We start from the raw sequence: 25,758 nt of genomic DNA, 5'->3' as shown, positions 1-25,758 counted from the left end.
CTTCCAGTGAATATTCAGGACTGATTTCCTTTAGGATAGACTAGTTGGATTTCCTTGCTGTCCGAGGGACTCCAACACCACAGTTCAAAAGCATCAATTCTTCAGTGCTCAGCTTTCTTTACACTCCAACTCTCACCCCCATACATGACTACTGGGAAAACCACAGCTTTGACTAGACAGACCTTAGTTGTTCTATCCTTACTGCCCCTTCAAACCCAGAGTGGTTAAGTAACTTTCTCAAAGTCACACAGCTGGTAAGTGGCCCAGTGGGGAATGGGGCCCAGGGGATGTGACTGCGGAGAACAAGGTCTGACTCCTTGAACCCTGTCGACATCTCTGGCCTCAGATCTTACCATCCCTCCTCACCCAGCTCTGCTACTGTTCTCTAGCTACCATGTCAGTTCTCACATAGGGCTTCTGTCTTTGCTCTTCATGGTCTTAGCTCTTGGTTTACTGTTTCTGCCACTAAGATGTAAAGTCCACGGGCACAGTAATCTTGCCCTGTACTTCACTGCAGTGTGTGCTGCACCCAGATGGGCTTGGCCTGGCCCTAGTGGGCACACACTGCTGTGGACTACAGCGTGCACAGGGAGGCCTCTGCACCAGGAGCAGCCCACAGACGGCCGTGTGTGTGAGACAGTGCTCTACAGTGTAGCATGAGCCAGAGGTGGTAAGACCAGCTTCTGGCAGCCCGTGCTAAGCGATAGAATGCGTCTGCGGTCAGATCCATAACCACCCAGCCCAGAAGGATGCAGAACAGAAAAGAGAAGCTCTGTCTTGAAGCCCGAGCATCTCTACCACCTGGCCCAGGCCTTTTGTGTCGGTTGCCTGGAGAAATATAAGACTTGATTAAAAGCGGGGAGGAATCGGCCGCTCCAGAGTCCTCAGAAGGGACAGAGGCTGGGGTGGTCCAGTCACTCTAGTTACTGAGCTGAGCTTCTAAATATAGCCAGGCCAGGCAACAAGTCTTGGGAAGGCAGGTCTGAGAACAGACAGGATGGAGGAGGCAGCCTTCCCCCTAGCTCTCTCCCGAGAGCCTCAACCACTTGAAGCAATGTCGTTACATTTTGTGGAGGAGGTCTGTTGACACAAAAGAAGGGGCTCCCCACCAGCACCAGGTACCAGGCAATGCTGGGGGCGAGACGTGGGCAGTGTTTTTTACCCGTGGTTGCTCAGTGATTGTGCTGAGAATGACTAGGTGACAGAGTGACTCCCAGGTGACAGATGAATGTGGCGGGGATGCTGACGTCACCTGGGGGATGTGATCAACGGGGAATCGGGGCCCTGCGCCAGTGACGTGTGCTCTGGAGTGTATCAGGGGCTCTCTGGGGCCTGTCAGGTGATACTGGGCCAGTGGGTCTGGAGGAGTGGGCCACCACCCCACCCACCGTGCCCATCTGCCCTTTTCTTCCCTTCCTGGGGTGAGAGGATGGCAAACACAAAGTGTTCCAGTCCAAGTCCTCACCCAGAGCTGATTTTCCTATTCAGATGGTGACCACAGACCACCCTGGACCCTCTTGGGGTCCAAGAGGACAAGAGTGGATCTAGTCAACCAGGGCTACATGGAGGCAGTTCCGCACAGACCCCCCTCTCCTGGTCCCTGGATGAATCCTCAATTCCACATGCCCATTAGTACTCAGGACGATGTCAGTACTCCAGACACAAATATTGATCATGGAATTCCAATATCCGAGACGAAGCTGGATGGCCTCTGAGGCCCTTACTCTGTCATTCCAGCGATTCTAGGTCCCAATATACCCAACATTATCATTAATATGGTGTAACTGATTACAGCATGTTCAACAGTGCATTACTAGGAATGTGATGGAGACTGTTAGTCTTCTGTTTCTCCAGTTTTGTATTACAGACTTTACTCACTGTTTCTCAGCTATAAAAGCGCAGCCCTCTGAGCTCAGTCTTTCTCTGTTGCCATTTTACCAATTAAGGAACTGAGGCCACAAACTAGCCCCGCCCTCACACTACAACTCATAAACAGACGTCAGCCCCTCGCTGTCAGCCCATCCACTGACCTTTGACCCACTGCTGCTCCCTCCACAAGCCCAGAGGAGCATCTTCCCCCAGAATTTAAAGCTAGGGATTGCTCCCTCAGGGCTCCTCTTCCCTAGAAACAACTGCCAGTCTTAACTGACACTTGGGTAGACTCAAAGCAAATCTCTTCCCCTTCCAAGGCCTCAATCACTTTCTCTGATACGTGAGGCGTGCGGGTCTGGGGCCCTCAAACCGTGCCACGAATCCTCAGTTCAGTGCCACCTTGCACCATGCAGTCCTCTGACCAGTCGATCCTTGCCCAGGCCAGCCACTCCTCAGACACAAGGGGATGGGAGGAGGGGGTGCAGGGATCCCTGAAAAGCACACCTGTCCTGTCAACTGGAGATGGTTCCTCAAGGGGAACTGTGAGGACCCTGGGGGGCTGTGCCTGTGTTTTCACTTCTCACTGTGAGGCCAGAACGTCTTGTACTTAGCAGTGTGCACTAAGTCGCTCCAGTTGTATCTTGACTCTTTGAGACCCTAGGGACCATAGCCCACCAGGTTCCTCTGTCTGTGAGATTCTCCAGGCGAGAATACTGCAGTGGGTTGCCATGCCCTCCTCCAGGGGATCTTCCTGACCCAGGGATCAACCCGTGTCTCTTACGTCTCCTGCATTGCCAGGCAGGTTCTTTACCACTGGCGCCACCTGGGAAGCCCACTCACCAAGTCACTGAACGTGAACTGTTCTGACTTCCAGCGTTCCGGCACTGCTGACCTCTGCCTTCTTAAAGTTCACCACCCAGGTGTTAGGACTTTAGGAATTAAGGAATTTTCTGGGTTCCCTGTCAATTCCAACACAGGCAACTGTGTTTATTGAGGGATTCCTCTGACCATCACTTACCAGGACTGTGATCTTGGACACAGAGGTTTGTTTAACCATGCTATGCCTCAGTTTGCTCATCTAAAACATGGGTGTCCTACCCTACGTCACAGGCTTAGTGAAAATTAACTGGCAGAGCACATGCATAAAGAAACACAAGCTTTCCGCTCCCTACTCAGAAAACCCTTTCTGCATTGCTAAGAACCTTCCTTTTCATGGAACCTCAGAACCAAGGAAGGCTAGCAGTGGCCCCACCTCCTGGGCTTCCATCTTTCATCACAGATGCCATGGCTTGGCCCATCCAAGTGTCCTTTGGAATATTCCAGAAGACCAGATCTTGGAACTCCTCTCTGCTCCCCCTTTCCCTGATCTCCAGCTCAGCCCTACTCCCCATACCCAGGAGTCACAGCTGACCCAGGGATAAGGAGAGTTTCAGGTCTTTGGAGGTCAAGACCTGAGTGGGATGATGCATAGAGCCCAGCTACAGAATATTTATTTACAGGCTTCTTAACTTGTCCCAGATGTGATAGCTGCTGTGTCCCTGAGAGCATGTGAACCCCCACACCCATTGATCCAGGTTAAAAACTGACAGGTAAGAGTGGTAGGTATCAGGAGCCCTCAGGTGCCCAACATGGGGGATACAGCCTCCAAAGCAGGAAGAAAGCACACCCTGAGGCCAGAGAACAGGTTCCCCTTCCTCAGAGGCCTGGCCCCTGCCTGTATGCTGACACACACACATTGGCCGCCACATCCACTCGGGCCACAGACTCCCTGGCGCCTGGGACAAGAGAGTGGAGGGAAAAGAAAGGAAAAATCAGGAGTCCCTCCCCATGTTCTGAGCTTTATGTGTCCCGGCTTGCATTGCTCTAACCAGGAGCAGGAGGATGCTCTAACCAGCATCTCTCTCTTTGTACTAAGCGCTCACTTCTAGGTTTCAGGCTGTGCAGAGTTCTGCCCGGGGAGGCCCAAGGAACAAATAGGCTCAACTCATCCCTAGTTTCTAGTTTGATGGTTCCTGGAATATGGTTCCGCCCACCTCCCAAGCCGCTTTCTGGTACTTAATGTTCAGAGACTTTCTTTCCAGAGGCTGTATGGTACACTCTGCTCAGGTGTTGGAGTCAGTGAGAGACAGGGGCTGCCATGTGCTCACTGCACCTCTCCTGAAATGGAACACAGTAAGCTTTCAAAGCCCCACCAAGTTATAACACCCCTGGTCCCTCTCCTCCCTCCAGGAGGAAGGAGACAAGTCCTGGCTGATTGTCACATTGTCCTGCCTCCCCCTCACACCCGTTCACTTATTCATCCCTCTCACAAATATTTCTCGGGCACCAGTTCTGTGCAGGGCCCCTTCTAGACACTGAGAATTCAGCAGTGAAGAAACAGACAAAGCCATTGTCAGGCAAGGCAGTCAAGAGTATAAACAAATAATTAAATGTATCATACATAGGAGATAAGTACTACCGTGAAAAGTTAAAATAAAGTAATAGGATGGAAGTGCTTTTTTATAAAGGGTGCACAGGCAGAGCCTCTGTGAATAGGTAATGAAATCTAAGGAGAAAGAAGAAAAAAGTGAGCTCTCTAAATATCTGAGGCCGAAGTATTTCAGGAAGAAGAAATTGCCAGGGTCTTTTGAAGGCAGAGAGAGCAAGACTGCAGGTCTGAGGAACAGCCAAGGGACCTGGGTAAGTGGGAAACACAAGGCAAGGGGGCGGGGGCGCTGTTGAGGATTAGATCAGAGGTCAGAGGTTGGTGGGACGGGGGTGACAGGGAACAGATCACATGTGATCATGCAGGCCACTGTTAGGACTTTGGGGAGCAGGGAGTTAGACACAGAAGAGTGACACTGCCTGACATAATTTAAAAAGATCAACTGACTATTCTATTTTGAGAATAGACTGAGGTAAGAGAAGGAAATGGCAACCCACTCCAGTGTTCTTGCCTGGAGAATCCCAGTGACGGCGGAGCCTGGTGGGCTGCCGTCTCTGGGGTCACACAGAGTCGGACACGACTGAAGCGACCTAGCAGCAGCAGCAGCAGCAGCAGGAGAGTGGGGGGCCAAGAGGGAAGCAGAGGATCATCTAGAAGGTTACAAAATAATTCAGGAGGGAGAAAACATAGACTGGTCCAAGGCAATTCATATGGAAGAAGTTAAAATCGGTTGGGTTCTGAAAATATGTTGAAGACAGAGTGGACAAGAGCTGTTTACAGTGAGCATTCAGATAGAGAAAATGAATGGTCAACTTGGAGTTACAATGGAGACCGTCTAATCATCCCTCTGCTGACCCAGGAATCTCCAACCCAACATCTCTGATATCATGATACTCAGTCACTTAATGCACATTCCCCTCCTGGGGAAAGTGGATTCACCACTTCACACAACAATCTTACCTGGTCCTTGAAGTTCTTTCTTATACTCACTTGAAGTTTGTGCTTTCTCTCACTGCTCCTAAAGCAACACAGGACAGGGCTCCACCACCTCCCACGGACAGTCCTCCAGACTGTTTGACCTCTCCCTTGGTTCGAATCCCCCATCAATGCTGTTTCAGTCCCTCTGGCTGTGAACAAATCCCTGAAGGAAGTAGCTTTGCTTGTTCTACCTAGGCAGAAGGGCCAGGGGGCTGATTGTTCTCTGAGCTCCTTCTATAACGTCTTTCACAGATTTCGGTAAATGACTTTCCGCTCAGGACACAAATATAAATTTGGCAAATGCACTCTTCCCCTACCCTTTTTCAGGTGAGGGAGTTAGAGAATTAGCTTAGATCTTGCTTCTCACCACTGAGAATGCCAAAGCCATTATAAGAGAACCTCCTGGGAGTTTCCTGGCGGTCCGGGGGTCAGGACTCCATGCTTTCACTGCCAGGAGCCTCAATTCCATCCTTGGGGAAAGAACTAAGATCCTACAAGTTGGGGGACATGGCCAAAAAAGAAAAGAAGAGCACTTCTTTAGGTATCAACTGTCAACATCCATGTCCACACTCTCCGTTTTCCTTCCCATAACATAAATGGACCATCCATGTTCCTATCTAAATCCAGTCCCTCCACTTTTCTGCTATATCCACCCCTTCTCTCATGTTTAAGAACACTGGTGACCCTAAAAGTTGGAGGGAATAATAGAAAAGAGCTAATATTTTTAAAACAAAACTCAAGAATCCTTTATACAAATAAAAGAAAGCCTGTATTTATTTAAGTCAACCATATGCCTGGGAAAATTGACTGAGAATGATCAACTCAGAGACACAGCCTAAAAAATGATTAAATTTTAAAAACAAAGAAACCATACCCAAGAACTCCAGGCACAATACCCATAATACCTACAAGAGTATGAAAAAATTAGATTGGCATCAGTATATCTAAGAGCTACTTGCAAAACAAGGCAAGAATGGAACATTATTCTGAAGTAACAAAGAAAAGAAACAAATTGTGAGCCAAGGACTTTATACACAACAAAGCCATCATTCAATTATCAAGGCTATAGAAAAGTAAATTATATATGCAAAGAGTGAAAGAATCTGTGCATATAAGTCCTTCTTGGATGACCTGTTAGAGGATGAATTCTATTTAACCAAGAGATAACTGGGGAACATTTTTGGCAAAAGAATGATGGAGGATGTAGTATATTTAAAGTGTATTTAAAGCATGTCGATCTAAAATTTATACAAGGATTATAAACAAAGGTGGAAAATACTTTGTAAATGTTGTATGTTCTGATAAAGTAGAAAAATGCAACTTAAAATTTGAGCTAAGAAGAAAGACAGAGGAAAGTAGGGTAAAATCACTGTTGCATAGGGAACAGTTAGAAATCAAATGATATCATTTTGAATTGACTATCCAGATAATAGTGAAAAATATTGACTATCCATATCTGGATAGAGTGAAAAAGCTGGCTTAAAACTCAACATTCAAAAAACAAAGATCATGGCATCTGGTCCCATAGCTTCGTGGCAAATAGATGGAGAAAATTTGAAAAGTGACAGATTTTATTTTCTTGGACTCCAAAATCACCATGGATCGTGACTGCAGCCACAAAATTAAAAGACACTTGCTCCTTGGATGAAAATCTATGACAAACCTAGACAGTGTATTAAAAAGCAGAGACATCACTTTGCGGACAAAGGTATGTAGAGTCAAAGCTATGGTTTTTCCAGTAGTCATGTATGAATGTGAGAGCTGGACCATGAAGGTTGCTGCTGCTGCTGCTGCTAAGTCACCTCAATCGTGTCTGACTCTGTGGGACCCCATAGATGGCAGCCCACCAGGCTCCTTCATCCTCGGGATTCTCTAGGCAAGAGTACTGGAGTGGGTGGCCATTTCCTTCACCAAAAGAAGGTTGAGCACTGAAGAACTGATACTTTCGAATTGTGGTGCTGGAGAAGGCTCTTGAGAATCCCTTGGATAGCAAGGAGATTAAGCTTATCAATCCTAAAGGAAATCAACCCTGATTATTCATTGAAAGGACTGATGCTGAAGCTGAAGCTCCAATACTTTGGCCGCCTGATGTGAAGAGCAGATGCATTGGAAAAGACTCTGATGCTGGAAAAGATTGAAGGTAAGAGGAGAAGGGGACAACAGAGGATGAGATGGTTGGATGGCATCACTGACTTAATGGACGTGAGTTTGAGCAAACTCCGGGAGATAGTGAAGGACAGAGAAACGTGGTATGCTACAGTTCATGGGGTCACAAAGAGTCAAGACACAATTTAGCAACTGAACAACAACATCCAGATAGTAAAAGGTTAAGTAAGGGTTTATCTTACTTTAATTTTTATCTCCTTAAGTAAGGATATTGAGGATATTTTAAAAGATATCAATGCAAAGGTAACTATCAAAGCAAAATGTACACTTTTATAAATGTCAAAGCAATTTTTTCAAGAAAAAATGAGGCATACAGAGAAAGAAAAAAAGATATAGAAAAAAGAAAAAAAGAAAGAAAAAAAATATAACATAATCATAGATTAATTATAATATAAAATGTTGTAAACAATTTACACCCAATATATTTGTCATATCAAGAAATGTAAAGATTAACTTGTTTAGTAAAAGAAATAGATTTTCAAAATATCTTACAAAGGAAAACTTTGGAGTCTTCCATATATAGGGGAAATATTTAAAACAAAGTGATTCAAAGGCTAAAACAATGAAAGAGGATGGGAAAACTTATGCCCGCTAAATAGAACAACTCCAAAGCAAGGATAGCAAGCCTAATATTAGGTAATGCAGAATTTAGGCCAAAAACATCAAACAAGACAAATAAAAACATTATATGGTAAAAAGTCACAATCTGAAATACAATAAAATACAGACTATGTACCTGATTACCAAAAGTGAAGTGAAAGTCGCTTAGTCATGTCTGATTCTTTGAGACCCCATGGACTACATGGTCCATGGAATTCTCTAGGCCAGAAAACTGGAGTGGGTAGCCTTTCAGTTCCCCAAGGGATCTTCCCAACTCAGGGATCAACCTCAGGTCTCCTGCATTGCAGGTGGATTCTTTACCAGCTGAGCTACAAGGAAAGCCCAAGATTACAAAAAAAAAAAAAAAAAACATCTTTTTGTAAAATAGAAATTAGAGCAATATAAGGAAAAATAGAAATATTGATAAGAGAGCTTTACACACCACTCAGGATGAGAGGGGCATGTGAACAAAAAATAAGTATGAAGAGAGAAGACTTTAACATGAATAATAAATTAGATATCATAAAATGTATTAAATGCTGCACCCTTTAATAAAAAATATCCTTTCTTCTCAAGCAGACAGGAAACACTCAGTGAAATTGATCATATATTATATCACAAAAGAAACACAAGTAGGTTCCACAGTAGGAATATTACAAACAGAAATTTCTGATCACAATGCAGTAAAAGTAGAAATGAAAAGAAAAAATAAAAAATTAAATGCCCTTCCAAAGATGGAGAAAAGGGGACTGACTTTACTCTCCTACCTAAAGCAACAGCAAAAATATCTGAACAAAATACTGCATGAAACAATGGTTTTCAAGACACCAGACATCAAACCCTGAAGAATAATGATCCCAAAGAGCTGGGGAACAAATGAGATGCGTTCTACAATCCCACCGGTTTGGTGCCTGGAGAGGGTTTCCAGGCACAGGAACGTTGAAGCCAGGCAGAGCCAAGTGAACTCCCTGATTTGAGAAATTTAGAGTTCGAGGAGATCAAGGTCGCCAGAGTTCATAGGACAGACTACCAGAGACAGAACAATCGATGAGAGTTCCCCTCAAATATTCAGCAGGATGCTGATCGGCCCACACATGTGAGGAAACTCCTTAGTCTAGTCAGACCATTGTAGCAAAATACCAAAGACTGGGAAGCTTGCATGTAACAGGAGCTTATTTCCTACAATTCTGGAGGCTGGAAGTCTGAGACCTGGGTACCAGGATGGTCTGGTGGGAGCCCTCTTCAGGTCTCAGACTTCTCACTGCATCCTCACATGGTGGGAGGTGCTAGGAAGCTCTCTAGAACCTCTCTTTTAAGACAGGAGAGTTCGATCCTCAGGACTTAGGCACCTCCCAAATGCCCCACCCACTAATGCCGTCACCTCTGGGGGCTAGAATTTCAACATAAGAATTTGCCAGGGAGAGGTTGGAGGCTGACACAAACAATCAAACCAAAAGCACTGCCCAAAGCCTCCTAAAATGATAAAAAGAAACACTGCCAGATATTCTCAAAGAACGAAGAGTAGTGTCTGGTCTAGCTAGCTGAACTGGAAAACTCCATAATATAATTTCATGTAAATTATATAGTGTACTCAGAAGGATCTTGCCTCAAAGGTGGGGAATAATTAGCCCTAGACTAAACACTGCAATGGCTCTATCTGACAAATCTTTAAACTAAGACCTGAAAGGACTGAACTTTTTCCAAGTAACTTAACTGAAACCCAGAACAAAGCTCAGGAATATTTATAGGAATACAGAAATATCCAAAACACAATAAATTAAAATTCCTAATGTCTAGCATCTAATAAAAATTACCTGATGTACAAATAAGCAGGAAAATATAACCCACAATGAAGAGAAAAAATCAATTAAAACCAACCAGAATTGGCAACAAATGTTAGAATTAACATGGGATTAATACAGAATAAACATTAGAAAAGATTAGTAAATTTTTTAAGACACAGCAATAGAAACAACCTAAAACAAAACACTCAGCAAAATCATAATAATAAAAAAATGAAAAGAGCATCAGTGAGCTGTAGGACACCTTCATGCTGCCTATTATACCTATGATTGGAGTCCCCAGAGGACAGGATAGAGAGAGACCAAAAAAATCTGAAAAAAATACTGGCTCAAAATATTAAAAATATGATTAAAAATACTAATCCACAGAGTCAAGAAGGTCAACAAACCCCAAGCACAAGAAACACAAAGAAACAAGACTAAGTCAAATCATAACAAATTTACTCAAAAACCAAAGGTAAAGAGAAAAGTTTAAAAACAACCAGATAAAAGTCAAAAACAATACAAGCAAGACTTGAAGCAGAATCTTCAAAATACTGAAAGAAGTTAAATGTCAACCTAGAATTCAATACCCAGTGAAAGTATCTTTTGAAAACTAATGCAAATGAAGAATTCACGCCCTGCAGGACCACACTGCAAGATTTGCTGAAAGAAGTCCTTCAGGCAGAAGAAAAGAATACCAGATGGAAATACAAATTACACAAAAAATTGAAGAACACTGAAAATGGTTGCTATATGGATAAATAATAAGATGTATTTCTTATTATTTAAATCCCTTTGAAAGATAATCAGTTTTAAGAAAACATTATAGAGTTTATAATATGTGTAAAAGTGAACTCTGTGACAGAGATATCATAAAACCTTCAAGTAGATAAACGGAAATATGCTATTGAGAGATTTATAATATATATGATGTAATATAAAATCATTTGAAGATAGGTTGTGGTGAGGTAATGATGCATACTATAAATCCTAAAACAACCACTAAAATAGCAAAACAAAGAATTATAAACCACATGCCACTGAAGGATAGAAAAATGGGAGTAAAAATTCAAATAATTAAAAAGAGAGCAAGAAAAGAAGAAAGTAAAAATAAAGTTTATGGGGAAAAACAGAACAGATTGCAAGATGATGTACTTAAACCTAACTATATCAATAACCACATTACCTGTAAACAATAAAGAGGCAGAGATCGTTAAAATGGATAAAAAAGCAATCCCCAGTATTGCTGCCTACACAAAACTCACTTTAAATACAAAGACACAAAGAAGTTAAGGTAAAGGAATGAGAAATGATAAGACCAACTTCCTTATCTTCTTTCCTTCTTTTCATGGGAAAGTATTTAGTTTTTCACTTTTAAGGGTGATTATGTTTGTAAGTTTTCCAATGATATTCTTTATCAGGTTATGGAAGTCTTTTTCTCTTCTTACTTTGCTTAGAGTTTTTATCAGGAACGGATGTTTGACTTTTTTCAAGTGATTTTCTGAATCCACAAAGATGATCATATAACTTTTACCTTTTAGTTTCTTAATATGGTAAATTATATTGTTTTTTTTAAATGTTAAACCAGACTTGAATTCCTGGGATAAATCCCACTTGGTCATAACATATTATCTTTTTAATATTTTGATGAATTTGATTTAAAATATTAGTAATAATTTTTGCATCTGTTTTTATGACAGATATTAGTCTTTTATTTTCCCTTACTTTTTGGCTGCATCATGCAACATGTGTGATCTTTCCTAACCAGAGTTTGAACCTATGCCCTCTGCACTGGAAGCACAGAATCTTAACCACTGGATGACCAGGGAAACCCAACAGATATTAGTCTTTAGTTTTGCTTTCTTATAATGTCCTTGCTTATTTTTATCAAGGTTATACTGGCCTCATAAAATAAGTTGGGTAATACACCCTTCTTTCTAATGTTCTGGAAAAGTTGCTGTTGAATTGTTATTATTTCCTCCCTGAGTGTCAACAGGATTCACCAGTGAAGCTACTTGGGATGAAAGGATTTTTATTTGAAGGTTTCTAATTAGAAGTTAAAATTTTAAAATAACTCAGGTTATTTTTCTTCTTGAAAGTTCTGCTGCTGCTGCTGCTGCTAAGTCGCTTCGTGTCCAACTCTGTGTGACCCCATAGATGGCAGCCCACTAGGCTCCCCCGCCCCTGGGATTCTCCAGGCAAGAACACTAGAGTGGGCTGCCATTTCCTTCTCCAATGCATGAAAGTGAAAAGTGAAAATGAAGTCGCTCAGTTGTGTCTGACTCTTAACAACCCAATGGACTGCAGCCCACCAGGCTCCTCTGTCCATGGGATTTTCCAGGCAAGAGTACTGGAGTGAGTTGCCATTGCCTTCTCCGTACTTGAAGGTTCTAGCCAGAGCAATAAGGCAAAGAAAAAAAAAGCATCCAGATTACAAAGGAAAAAATAAAACTGTCTGTATTTGTAGAAGATTCCTACATTATTTTCTATGTAGAAATTCTATGGAATCCACAAAAATAGTTACTAGAATAAGTGAGTTTAGCAAGTTTGTATGACACAAGGAAGTAGAAAAAATCAATTTTATCTCTATATATTAGTAACGAACAATAGAAAATTGAAATTAAATCAATACCATTTACAATGGTATTCAAAATGTGAAATACTTAGAAATAAGTTTGACAAAAGATGACCAAGACCTGTATACTGAAGCCTATAAATCACTGCAAATTAAAACAGACATGAGTAAATAAAGAGATACGTTATGTTCATAATTTAGAAGACTCAATATTGTTAAAATGTGAATTCTCAAATTTACCATTAGACTCAAAGCAATTCTAATCCAAATGTCAACAGTGTTTTGGGGGTTTTTTTTGGTCAGAATTCACAGGCTGACTTCCTATATCACATGGGAACTAAAGAACCCAGAATAGCCAAAACAACTTTTGAAAAGAAGGATAAAGTTGGTAGATTAATGCTACCTGATTTCAAGACTTATTATAAAGTTGAAGACAATGTAGCATTGTTATGCGTGCTTGTATGCTCAGTTGCTTTAGTTGTGTCCCACTCTTTGTGAGGCTATGGACTGTAGCCCACCAGGCTCCTCTGTTGGTGGGATTCTCCAGGCAAGAATACTGGAGCGGGTTGCCATGCCCTCCTCCAGGGGATCTTCCCAAACCAGGGATCGAACCTGGGTCTCCTGTGTTGCAGGAGGATTCTTTACCCACTGAGCTACCTGGGAAGCCCAGCATTGGTATAAGAATAGGCAAATAGGTCAGTGGAACAGAACAGAAAGTCTAGAGATAAGCCCACATATATGTGAACAAATTACTTTTGACAAAGATGCATATAACAATTAAGTGGAGAAGGAATAGCCTTTTCAACAAATGGTCTTGGAACAATGGATATCCATATGCAAAAAATAATAATTTTCTGTCCATACCTTGCATCATAGACGAGAGTTAACCTAAAAATAGGTTGTATAACTAAATGTGAAATCTAAAAGCAAAATGCTTCTAAAGAAAACATAGGAGAAAGCATTTGCAACCTTTGGTGAGGCAAAGATTTTTCACATATGATGTCAAAACCATGACCCATAAGAGACCAAATTTATAAATTGAACTTCATCAGAATTAAAAACATCTGTTCTTATATTCCTAAGAGAATGAAAAGACAAGCTACACATCAGAATAAATACTTGTGAATTCTATTCCTGACAAAGAATTTATATACAGAATATATAAAATCTCTCAAAACGTAAACCGTACAAATCTATAAGAAAATGGGCAAGTAACTTGGACACTCCACCAAAGAAGATACACGGATGGCAAAAAAGCACCTTAAAAGATACTCACCATCAGCAGTCATTAAAGAAATGCAAATTAAAACCAAAACAAGATACTACTACACACATTATATAATGGCTAAAATTAAAAACAAAACAAACTGTGCTAAGTGTTGGTGAGAACGTGGAGAAACTGAAACTCTCATATACTCTCCAGGGAACATAAAAACCACAGTCTATTTGGAAAATAACTTGGCAATTTTTACAACATAGACACATCATATGATCCAGTCATTCTATTCCTAGGTATTTATCTAAGAGAATGAAAGCATATGTCCTTACAAATTTTACACTAATGTTCAGAGCAGCTTTATTTGTTTTAACTAAACTGGAAACAACACAAGCGCTCATCATCAGCTGATAAATATTGATAGATAAACAAATTGTTGTACATATTTCCAATTTGATTCTGTTCTGCAATAAGAAGAAATGAACACTAAAACATGGATGAGTATCAAAATAATTATGCTAAATTAAAAAATCCAGATAATAAAAGACTGCATCCTTTATGATTCCATTTATATAAAATTCTATGAATGCCAAATAATCTACAGTGACAAAGCAGGTCAGTGGTTGCTTGAAGGAATGAGGGGTGAGAGAAATTACAAAGGGACACACACAAACTTGAGTTTAATTGCTCACTAACTTGACTGTAATGGTGATGATTTCCCTAGTGTTTATAATTGTCAGAACTTATCAAATTGTACTTAAATATATGCGATTTCTTCTGTTAATTATACCTCAATAAAACTGCTAAGAAAAGACTTTCAGATTGAAAAATATTTGTAATATGTCCTTCTGACTGGAATTGAAAAACAATCTTTTATTAAACAATTCTTAGGTGATTACAAAAATGCCAACAGGAAATAGAGAATTCTGGAAAAATAAAAGAATAATTAAAACACTAAATATCCTATCAAGACATATTTAACGCATAGATAAGAGGAAAATTCAGTCATAAACACATATATCGCTCAAAAGAAAAGAATAAAAATAATAATTACCCCTAAAAAGCCCAGAAAAAGAAAATAATAAAGCTAAATACATAAATAGCTCAGACAGACAAGAGGGCAGTAGTAAAGCTAACCAATAAATATAATCCCAGGGTGATTGACAAGTGTAGTTCAGTGGCTAAGACCCTGTGCTCTTGACACAGGGGGCCCAGGTTTGAACGAACCCTGACCAGGGAACTAGATCCCACACGTCTGCCACAATTAAGACCTTGTTTTTGTTGTTGAGTCACTAAGTCGTGTCTGAGTCTTTTTCAACCCCATGGACTGTAGCTTGCCAGGCTCCTCTGTCCATGGGATTCCCCAGGCAAGAATACTGGAGCAGGTTGCCATTTCCTACCTGGTACAGCCAAATAAAGAAAATGAACACTAAAAAAAAAAAAAAAAAGTGCCCCTTTCTACACATATATGCAAATGAACTGGGTGGAAAGAGTAGGGGATTGAGTAAAAATTCACTGATTATGCATTGTATATGGTTTGAAATTTAGAATCATGTTAATATTTTACATATTCAAAGAATAAAATTGAAACAACATGAGGGAAAAGATATTTACATCATCTCTAGGTATCTTCCAACAAATTACTTATTAGTTACAAAAGAAAAAAGTAACAACTTTACAATGGTTAAATCTGGCTTAAAAACATTTTGAAGTGATGAACATTAGCACTATCAATAATGGGACAAGCCAACATCATGGCCCTCTTCTGTATTTCACTGACAAAATTCACTTAAGCAGAGTTTCTGCCAAGAATACACTAACTGAATCCAATCCACATGTAATAAAATATAAAAGAAGAGGGAACTGTTTCAAATTGAAGACACTTGGAACAACTAAATGCAAATAGTTATGCTGAATTGAATCCTGGGCTGGAAAACATAATTGGTGTAAAGGACACTGCTTGAATAATAGAGGAAATTAGAATATAAATTGTTGATTAAATACTAGTATTGTATAGATGGTAACTTTCCTGATTGTTAACAATACTGAGCTCATACAACAGAATTTCCTTATTGTTAGGAAAAAAATAATTATAAAGGAGTAAACAGGCATGATGAAATTACTCAATGAGAGAGAGAGAGACAGAATGATAAAGCAAATACAGCAAAATGTTAACCATGAATAGATCTAAGTATGCATAGACAGCAATTCATGTACTATCCTTGGGACTTTTCTATAAATTGGCAACTAAAACAAGATACATGTTAAATAATTGTATTCATACCACTCCTATAGCAACGATTCCCTTCTGTACCTTAAGTATCCCAATTTTTTAATTCCATAACACTTAAGTTCTAATATCAAATATATAGTTTGTGTATTATGAATCTCTCTCCATAAAAATACAAGTTCTCAGGGATAGGAATCTTTGCTATTGTGTACAATGAAGAAATCCTATTTCTACAACAATGTACCTAGCATTTCATAGAGGGAAGATAGATACTCTTGAATTAGAGAATAAATGTATAATTGGATAAAATTGGCTCTAAAGTCCGACAAGTCAAATCCTGGCTCTTAATGTTCCTTCATGCAACACGAACAGGTTACTGAACTTCCTCAGAACTTAGCTCCTAATAAGCACTTACTTCAAAGGAATATGGGGAAGATGACACCCACAAAAAATGAGAAGTAGGAACTCCAAAAGTTTGTTTTCCACAAAGGCAATGAATGAACTGGCAAAAACTGATGAGAATCAACTTTTTTCAGAACTCTGGAATCAAATCAAAATTTACCACAAGCAGGGAAATAATTAAATAATTAAGGTGAAAAAACCAGATAAGTCTAGATAAGACAGCTTTGAGACATTTTAACTTACCATGGTACAATACCATCTCCTGTTTCCCAGCTTGCAGTGGCCTGAAGACAATGGCTGGCATTCCCAGTGTGTAGCTGGTACCAGAGGGAGCAGAACAGGCCTTATTCGCAAATGTGGTTTTTGTTTTAACCTACCTGGTGGTTCCTTGAAGAACTGTCTTAAATGGCTTGCTTATTTTCACCTAAGAACATTCCCAGGGTTGAAGCAGCTACCTAGGAAAACTTTGCTCAAAACATTTAAAGGCAAATATATGCATGCATATATTCATACATGCATACTTACATAGTTGCTTCTGGAAACTGGGAATAATAGTTGGGGAAAACAATAACCTGAAAGCTTGGAAGGAAAGGCTAGGGAAGGAGATGCTTTGGAATAAAGATTTTGAAAAGCTGTCACCTGTTTCTGGGAATCTAGAAGTCCATGCCCACATTCACGGCTGGACACATGCTCAGAAAAGACCTGAGAAGGCCCTAGGCTCTTACCTCTGGCTGACTTCAGGCTCTGCAGGAGCAAGGAGTGAAGGCTTAGGCCAAGTTGTAATCTGCTTGGCCGAGTGCTGAATGCATGTACACACACACGCACACGCACAGTCCATCTGCAAAGACTGGGATGTTTTTTTTTTTCTTTTAGTTCTAAGGGCATAAGGAAATTTCTCTTGAATCACTGTGTGTGTGCTTAGTCGCTCAGTCATGTTTGACTCTTTGCGACCCCATGGACTGTAGCCTGACAAGCTCTTCTGTCCATGGTGATTCTCCAGGTAAGAACACTGGAGTGCGTTGCCAGGCCCTCCTCCAGGGGATCGTCCCAACCCAGGGATCAAACCCAGGTCTCCTGCATTGCAGGTGGATTCTTTACTGTCTGAGCCACCAGGGAAGCTGGTGGCTGACCATTAATCGAACAGAACAGACTTTAATGACCATATATGACAAAGGATACAAACTTTACAAAACTAGTGCAGAAAAGTCACAAAACAAAAAGCAAGGGAAATGCAAATCAAAACCACAATGAGATGCCCACTCCATGCTTACTCAGATGGCTATAACTTTTTAAAATAAAAAGTGATGAGGATGCAGAGAAACTGGAACACTTGTACATTGCTGGTAAGGCTATAAAATGGTACATCAACTGCATGATGGCAGCTCCTCAAAAGTTAAACAGTTAGGACCCAGTAGTTCCACTCCTTGGTATACATCTGAGAGAAGTGAAAACAATAGGTTCAAACAAAAAACATGTACACAAATGTTACAGCAAAACTATTCATCACCAAAAGGTGGAAGCAATCCAAAATGTCCATCAACATGAAACAGATAAATGTAATATGGTATATCTGTGCAGGGGAATATTATTTAGCCTTAGACAGAAGGAAGTAGTGATACATGCTACAACATGGATAAATCTTGAAAATACTATGCTAAGTATTAATAATAATTTAAAAAGCCAGACACAAAGTTATATACCTTGTGATTTCACTTACATAGAAAGTCTAGAATAGCCAAATCCATCAAAGTAGAAAGCTGATGCGAGGTTGCCAGAGGCTAACAGGAGGTGAGAATGGGGATGAACTGCTTAATGTGTGTGGAATTCCTGGAGGTGGAGATGTATAAAAAATGTCCTGGAATTATTAATAAGTAGTGGGAATGATTGGACAGTACTGTGAATGTACTATAAGCTACTGAATCATACACTTAAAAAATGGTTAAAATGATAAACCTTATGTTATGTGAATTCTATTTCAATTTTTTTAATGGGATCTCAGTTCCCCCACCAGGGCTGAACCCTGACCTCTGCAGTTAAAGCATGGAATCCTAACCACTAGACTACTAGAGAACTCCTTATTCCAATTTTTAAATAATTAATATGAGATGCTCAAATACAATGATCTATTTTGAACTTTTCAGGACTGAGTCTTTCAAAATAAGTGCCCAATAAAAACGGTCTCCTGCATTGCAGGAAGATTCTTCACCGTCTGGGCCACCAGGGAAGCCCCAAATAGTAACACATGGGCCTCTTCTCTAGGAAGTCAGAGGCCTCCTCATCTGCTCAGCAACCCTCTCCCATTGGCTTGAAACCATGACTCTGATTAAGGACCCGGGTTCCCCAGGTCCTGCTGCAGGAATACAAGGAGGCAGAGGATAATGGCAACTAGTCCTAGAAGACTCTGGGTCCCCAAAGCTGGCTGAGACTGGTTAAAGCTTCGTTTATTGTGACAGGGCCTTGGTTGGTGGGAGGAGGTCGAAAGTTGTTATTAGCAGGATCTGAACGCCACCTCTGCCCCTAACCCTCACGAGGCCTCAACCTCAGGGCCTTCTGGATGGTGCTTTTCTCTGAGGTAAAATGCAAGTGAGGACTCTGGGATCAGAGGCACCACATCATCATCAGTGTGGTTTGCTGGTCTGCTAACTATAAAGCACGGGCCACTGCTCTCAGAGGCCAGACTGTAGCTTATCTATATCCTGGAAGGTTCTGGGGGCTCACAGTCCCTCTCCTACCTCCCCTTCTGCCGCCCTCGCCCCACACCTCCACCTCCTTCCCACAGTGCTTGGCTCATCCAAGACACAGACGTTTCCCAGAAGCCCCCAAACTACACGGAGTCCAGCAGGTTTCTTTCCTTACACTCTTGCCTTGGGACAGCTGGTCTGAAGTGAAGTTGCCCAGTCGTGTCCAACTCTTTGCGACCCCGTGGACTGTAGCCTGCCAGGCTCCTCCGTCCATGGAATTTTCCAAGCAAGGATACTGGAGTGGGTTGCCATTTCCTCCTTCAGGGGATCTTCCCTACCCTGGGATCGAACCCGGGTCTCCTGCACTGCAGGCAGACTCTACCGCAGGAGCCACTAGGGAAATTCCTCAGAGGCTGTGGAACGTTCTGGCAGGGGCAGAGCCCCTCCCCCGCACTGCCTCCTACACAACAGCGGGGCGGAAGGAGCAGAGAGGGAGGGAGGCCTCTGATTGGAGGAGGCTTGGTGAGAGGGCGGGGCGGTGGGCGTGTCCAACGGCCCCTGAAGAAGTCGTTGGGATCCGTTAAGTTCCAGCGGCACCTCGCTCATTTTTCTCTAAGATGGCATGAAGCTGACTTAGTTGGAGAACGGGCTTATGGGGATCTCCCCTTTCAGGAAGATGAGAACTGCTATAAGGATTCAGGAAAACCCCTGAGGCCCAGGATGTGGAGAACTGAGCGCCCCGTCCCTCACCGCCGGTTGGTTGTAGACGTTGTGGAGGGAGGGGTGCAAGGGGTTTTGTGCTCCCGGTCCCGCCAGGAGATGGGCTGGTTGGAGATGGGCCCCCAAGTCCTTCACAAGCCCCTTCCCCCTCGCCTCGGGGCTCATCCGAGCATTTCTCCGCTCTTTTCTCCCTTTACCTCTGTGTCTCTCTTGTGGGAAGATTCCATTCTTCCATCCCAAGGAGGAGAGCCACTCGAATGTCCTGAAAGACACTGGGACTCAGAGGACAGGTATGTGCCGGCCCATCGCTGTGCGCCCCGGGCTTTTCCCCGGCCTCCCTTTCCCGGTTTGCGGGTATCTTTCCTAACTTCTTAGTCTCATCTATCATCTCCCTTTCTGCTGTGATTGGTGAAGGGTTGGGGTGGATGAACTGGAGATCTGGGGGTTGAGGGGTGGGAGGTCCGGGATCAGTTTCAAGTTCAAAGATGCCCCTACGAGCTCTGTGTGATCGTGGGAAATTTACTGACCCTTTCATGAGTGTGTGTTCTCACCTGGAAAGTGACAAAAATCATAATGCTCATTGAATCACCGTGAGAGCTGGAGTAATTATGTCAGTGTCTTTGAAATACAGATGTGCTGCAAATTCCTTATTGGAGTTTTAACTCTGTTCTTCCTGCTGCCCTCCCCGCAGCTGCTGTCTTTTCTACGTACGAGGTTTCTGCCTTTTTCCTCCCACAGGATGGGTCAGTCAAGCCATAACAGAGCATGGAGCCAGTTCCTTTGTCCACCCTGTCATCTTCTAGGAACTAGGAAGCACCCTTCCTGCGTCCCTGCCCCAGTGGACTTCCCCAGTTCTTCCTTCGCAGCCGTTGCTGTGGCATTAGCCATCTGGAAAAAGAGCTGCTGGTAGGACCTGGGACTTTTGTTCACACCCATAAGCCTTCCCTCCAGATATCCAGTACTTTGCCTTCAGGAAGGAGACTTGAACTTCAGGCAACCGGAGAAAACCAAACCTTCAAGGGCTTTGGTTCCCTCCAAGGCCAAGGTTCCCAAGATCCTTGGTTAAGAGGTCTGGGCCACTGCCGTCCCGTCTTCACTCTTCTTTTCCCTGTTTGTCCCATAGTTCTGCTATAACCCCAAAGCTTTTCTGTTTACCATCAACATGGAAACTTGACTCTTCATATAGGTATATTTTCCCTCTTTTGTGCATCATCTTGTTCCCAAAAACTGCCTTTTCATGAAGGAGGCTTGTGGGACTCAAGGGGCCTGGCCAGTCACCCAGCCTCCCCCGAAGCCTCAGACCACTGGTAATGTGGAGAAGTTTAATAAAGATGTCATTACTTCTTGACTTGTAGCTTGTGTTCAGTGTGCTGATTCAGAAGTGAAGACTCATAGGGATCCTTTTTATCCTTCCCACTTAAACCAGGTGGAAGGTGTTTGCATCCCCAGGGAAATGAGCAATGCGAGGTGGGTGGAGGGGATGTTATAATGGGCACCCCAGCCTGCCCACCCCTGCCTTTGAATAAAACTCATCACTGTCTCCTCTAGGGACCTGGAATTACCTGGTTTACTAGACACCTGGCAGAGTTTTCTGAGTATTTGCATTGTAATAGGGCAGGAACTAAAAGGGAACAAATTTATCCACCAGAAAGTCAGGTCAGAGGAAGCAGGTAAACAGTGATTCATATTAAGGCCCTAGAATTTTATTAGTTGCTATTTTTAGAACTTTGCTCTTTTAGTCCTTGATGGAGGATAAATGGAGAATTGTAAAGGAACAAATTGGTGGTGGGAAAGGGTGGAGGAGGGGGTCTTTGTCCTCATGCGAGCAGGGATGGAAGAGCGCCTGTGATGTGCACCTGGGAGGTGTGGGCCCCATCCCTGGACCCCGCAGGTGGGAGCCGCAGTCCTGGTCCACAAGCGTCTGCTTCCTGGGGCCTCAGAGCTCGCCCAGTGCCTCTGCCTTTCTCCCATGCCTATCTTCCCTGTGTACCATGGATACCAGAACTGATGCGGCAAGAGAACAGACCTCCCTAAGACTTTCCATCTGGGGCCCTGGTTCTGTGTTTTTCTATGTCAGTGATGATCACAGAATACTCTTGGAGTTGTCTTCTGTAATGGCTCTGGCCACCTTTTAAAGAGGAGGAATGGTGGAGTCTGGATAAACCTGGAGCTCCCTGAAGCACAGAGTATGCTTCATCTGTCTGTTCCTTGGTGCACTTAGGAATGAAAGGTATGGACCTGTGTATAATCACGCCACCCAGTGGGAATACTGGTGAGTGGAGGAGGGCTTCTTTGGAAACCTCCGATCTTTCCAGCCTTTAGACTCTGGGCCTAATATGCATATAATAGTTCAGTCACTCAGTCATGTCCAACTCTTTGTGACCCCATGGACTGCAGCGCACCAGGCCTCCCTGTCCATCACCAACTCCCAGAGTCTACTCATTTATGTTCATTGAGTCAGTGACGCCACCCAACCATCTCATCCTCTGTTGTCCCCTTCTCCATCAAGGCTATGGTTTTTCCAGTAGTCATGTGTGGATGTGAGAGTTGGACTGTGAAGAAAGCTGAGCGCTGAAGAATTGATGCTTTTGAACTGTGATGTTGGAGAAGACTCTTGAGAGTCCCTTGGACTACAAAGAGATCCAACCAGTCCATCCTAAAGGAGATCAGTCCTGGGTGTTCATTAGAAGGACTGATGTTGAAGCTGAGACCCCAATACTTTGGCCACCTGATGCAAAGACCTGACTCATTGGAAAAGACCCTGATGTTGGGAAAGATAATAATCACTAGTGGCCTGAAATCTATAACAGTATTACCATTGATCCAATCATCATGGATCTGCTGCTGCTAAGTTGCTTCAGTCGTGTCCGACTCTGTGTGACCCCATAGACGGCAGCTCACCAGGCTCCCCTGTCCCTGGGATTCTCCAGGCAAGAACACTGGAGTGGGTTGCCATTTCCTTCTCCAATGCACGAAAGTGAAAAGTGAAAGAAGTCGCTCAGTCGTGTCCAACTTGTAGCGACCCTGTGGGCTGCAGCCTACCAGGCTCCTCCGTCCATGGGATTTTCCAGGCAAGAGTAGTGGAGTGGGTTGCCATTGCCTTCTCCAGCATCATGAATCTGTAACTTCTCAAATCCTATGGGTTATTTGTGCTGTAGAGAGCTCTGTGATTTGGAGGTAGAGAGATACTGTGGCCATTTTACAGATGAGCATTTCTGAAATGGGAAAAAGACCCAACTCCTTTGAAGGGAGGGGTGTGCAGCGCGCTTGCCTAATTGCTCTATATTACTTCTCCCCTCTTTCCAATCCTTACACTTTAGAAAGTGAAAACAAAAAACGCAAACAGTGACATGGGGTTTATTTAGTGCTTAGTTTTTCAGGACAAAGTGTGACTCAAGAAGCAAGGGAGAGGCACAGAGAAGTCACTAGATACTTGCTCAGTGCATCTCTCCATGTCTTCTACTTTTTAATGTCAGAATCCCTCTTCATTGCTCAACTTCCAGAAAATTCACTGAAATTCTAATGTCGTTAGCTGTTGCATAGGTTACTTTGGGGGCAACTGCAGTTATTGAGTGATTAAATCTCCAGCCCTCTCCCTAACTAGTTGTATGACCTACAGCCAGTCATTAACATCTCTGTGTCTGTTTTCTCAGAAAATGGATGATCTAACCCCTAGGTCACCAGGATGGGTGAAGACTATGAGGAACAATACATGAAGTATATGAGATGCTTACCACACTCTTTGGTAAATAACGCTAGTTCCCTCTCTCCTGCTTGGACAATCCTTTGTATTCTGAAAAGAACTAGCCTATTTAGGGTGTATCACAACCAAAAGGAAGGCAGTCCCAAGTCCTCCCTCCCCAAGCTGGTTCAAGGCCAACCCAGATTCCATAAACCTTTCTGAAAGATTTCCATCTTTCTGTGCAGCAGCCCTCTTCCCAGAAACTGGCTGTGGCAGGTCAGTGCATTCTGGAACAATCTGAAAGGCCTGGGGCTCATCACCTTCCATCATTCTCTACTCATCTAGTCTCCAGCATCCCCTCGTGGAGACCTGGAAGAGGCAAGTGGATTTGATGGTGCAGCTGTGCCCCAAGGTCTCCAGTAGCATGGAGAAGCCAACCCTTTCTTCCTTCAGTAGACCTTGAAATGCAGATGCAGACATAGCCACGATTTAATGACAACCCACTCCAGTATTCTTGCCTGGAAAATCCTATGGACTGAAGATCCTGCAGGCTCCTCAGTCCATGGGGTCGCAAAAAGTCGGACATGACTGACCGACTTCACTTTTACTCTCTTACTACATGGGTCAAGAATCTTTGCCAGACTGGTTCCTTTGAGAAATCAGAGCCTCAAAGCTTGCAATCACTCAAATCCTAAAAACAACCAACTCATTGGTGGGCCCTGCTAGCCTCCTGGCTTCACTAGGTAGAGGGCCCTCAAGGGTACTCCTTGTGGAGTGCACCCCAGCTCCTTCCCCCTCTTCTAGATGAGGACGGTGGATGGACTGGATCCACACCTTGGACCTGCACAGCTGTCCTCCCAACTACTCTTCCGATCCTGCCCTGTATTCCTGTCCTGCTCATCCTTGCTTGGACCCCTCTCACATCCATTCTTTTTTGCTTATCCCAAGATGGATTAGAGTCTATGACCCCTCTCCCATCTGGGCTGTCCCCAGAGGGCCAAGCCTCATATCCACATAGAATTCCTGCAGAGCTGCCCTTCTCAGCCCCATCTCTCAACTTCCTAGGGTCCTGTAGCCTTTGCCTGCCTCTCCAAGACCTGCCTATGTGGTTGTCTTTCCTACCTCTGGCTGCCTGCCTTCCTGTTGTGGCAGCCAGCACTGTGATGGCTGAGTGTCGGGGGTATCATGTGAAGGGAACTCCAATTGTGGGGTCAGAAAATTTAGTTTGAGACCCACTCTGCTTCATAAGCTCTATAAGAACTTGGGCGGAAATGGGCAACTTTCATCCTCAGTTTGGAAAATCTGTAAAATGGGGAAAGCAGTAATGTATAAGTTGGAGTTTTTAGGTAAGGAATGGAAGGAATGGTAATCCATGTGAAAGAATTCGTTTTTTGATAGTGAGATGCCACACAGGCTCTCTACCTCTGCTGCTGACTTTATGTATCATAAGTGTCTCTAGTTACATTTCATCCTCCACCATTCTGCAGACAAAGTTGGATGTGGGGAAGGAACACTGGTTGACCACCCCTGGAATTGGATACTCTTTAATTATAATTTTATTTATTTTTCCCCTAATTATAATTTTATTGATCTTTTCTTAATATTGTATTATCCGTGTTATATAGGTTACTTCAACATGTTATGAACCCCATGATACATTGAAAGTATTATTATTTTAAACAGCAAACAGTCTTTTAAAGAGTATGAAATGAAAATTTTGGAATTTTGGAATTTTGAAATTTTACCATTTATACCATATCAAAACATCAAATTCCTTGGAATAAACCTAACAGAAGATATACAAGCCGTCTATGCAGAAAGTGGGGAAAATATTGGGGGAAATTACAGAGACCTAAATTAGTGGAGTGAGACACCATGTTTGAGTTATGAGTCAATATTGCAACGACGGCAGGTCACTGGATCTGGTCTTCAGATTCAGTGCAATGCCAATCAAAATCTCAAATGTGTAGAAGTGTATGTGTGAGTGTGTGTGTGTGTGTGTGTGTGATTTTAAAATCTTAGCCAAGGCACCTGAAAAAGAACACGGCTCACCAAAGAAGCCATGGTGTGAGTGAGTGCTCAGTCGTGTGCAACTCTTTACAACTCCACGGACTATAGCCCACGAGGCTCCTCTGTCCATGGGGTTTTTTCCAGGCAAGAATACTGGAGTGGGTTGCCATTTATTCCTCCTGGGTAGACTTGGATACTCTTGCCTAGGCCCGCTCTGTCTTGTATTTTACTCCAAACCAAAGATGGAGGCAGCTCAGGCAAGGGGATTTTATCATGCCTGGCACAGACCCCATTTTCCCATAAATCTCACGGAAGACAGAAGGCCCTAGAATTCAACAGAAAAGTCCCAGGGAAAGTCCCAGCCTCTGCTTCCCTAGCAGGGCAGGGCTGAATTAACCTACAGCCGTTTGAAGGATT

The 25,758-nt window shown here is 42.9% G+C and overlaps 1 long non-coding RNA gene across 1 annotated transcript; it reads left to right on the top strand.

The window, feature by feature from the left end:
* The first annotated feature begins 19,501 nt into the window (after positions 1 to 19,501).
* On the top strand, positions 19,502 to 20,997 carry LOC105005265. Its single transcript, XR_827303.1, has 3 exons — positions 19,502 to 19,684; positions 19,870 to 19,939; positions 20,388 to 20,997. It is a non-coding gene; the product is annotated as an uncharacterized LOC105005265 (long non-coding RNA).
* Positions 20,998 to 25,758: the final 4,761 nt, after the last annotated feature.

This window comes from Bison bison, unplaced genomic scaffold (assembly GCF_000754665.1).
Source record: "Bison bison bison isolate TAMUID 2011002044 unplaced genomic scaffold, Bison_UMD1.0 scf7180017864487, whole genome shotgun sequence".
Lineage (NCBI taxonomy): Eukaryota > Metazoa > Chordata > Mammalia > Artiodactyla > Bovidae > Bison > Bison bison.
Note: the sequence above shows the minus strand (reverse complement) of the source record. Positions and strands in the feature narration are given on the sequence as shown.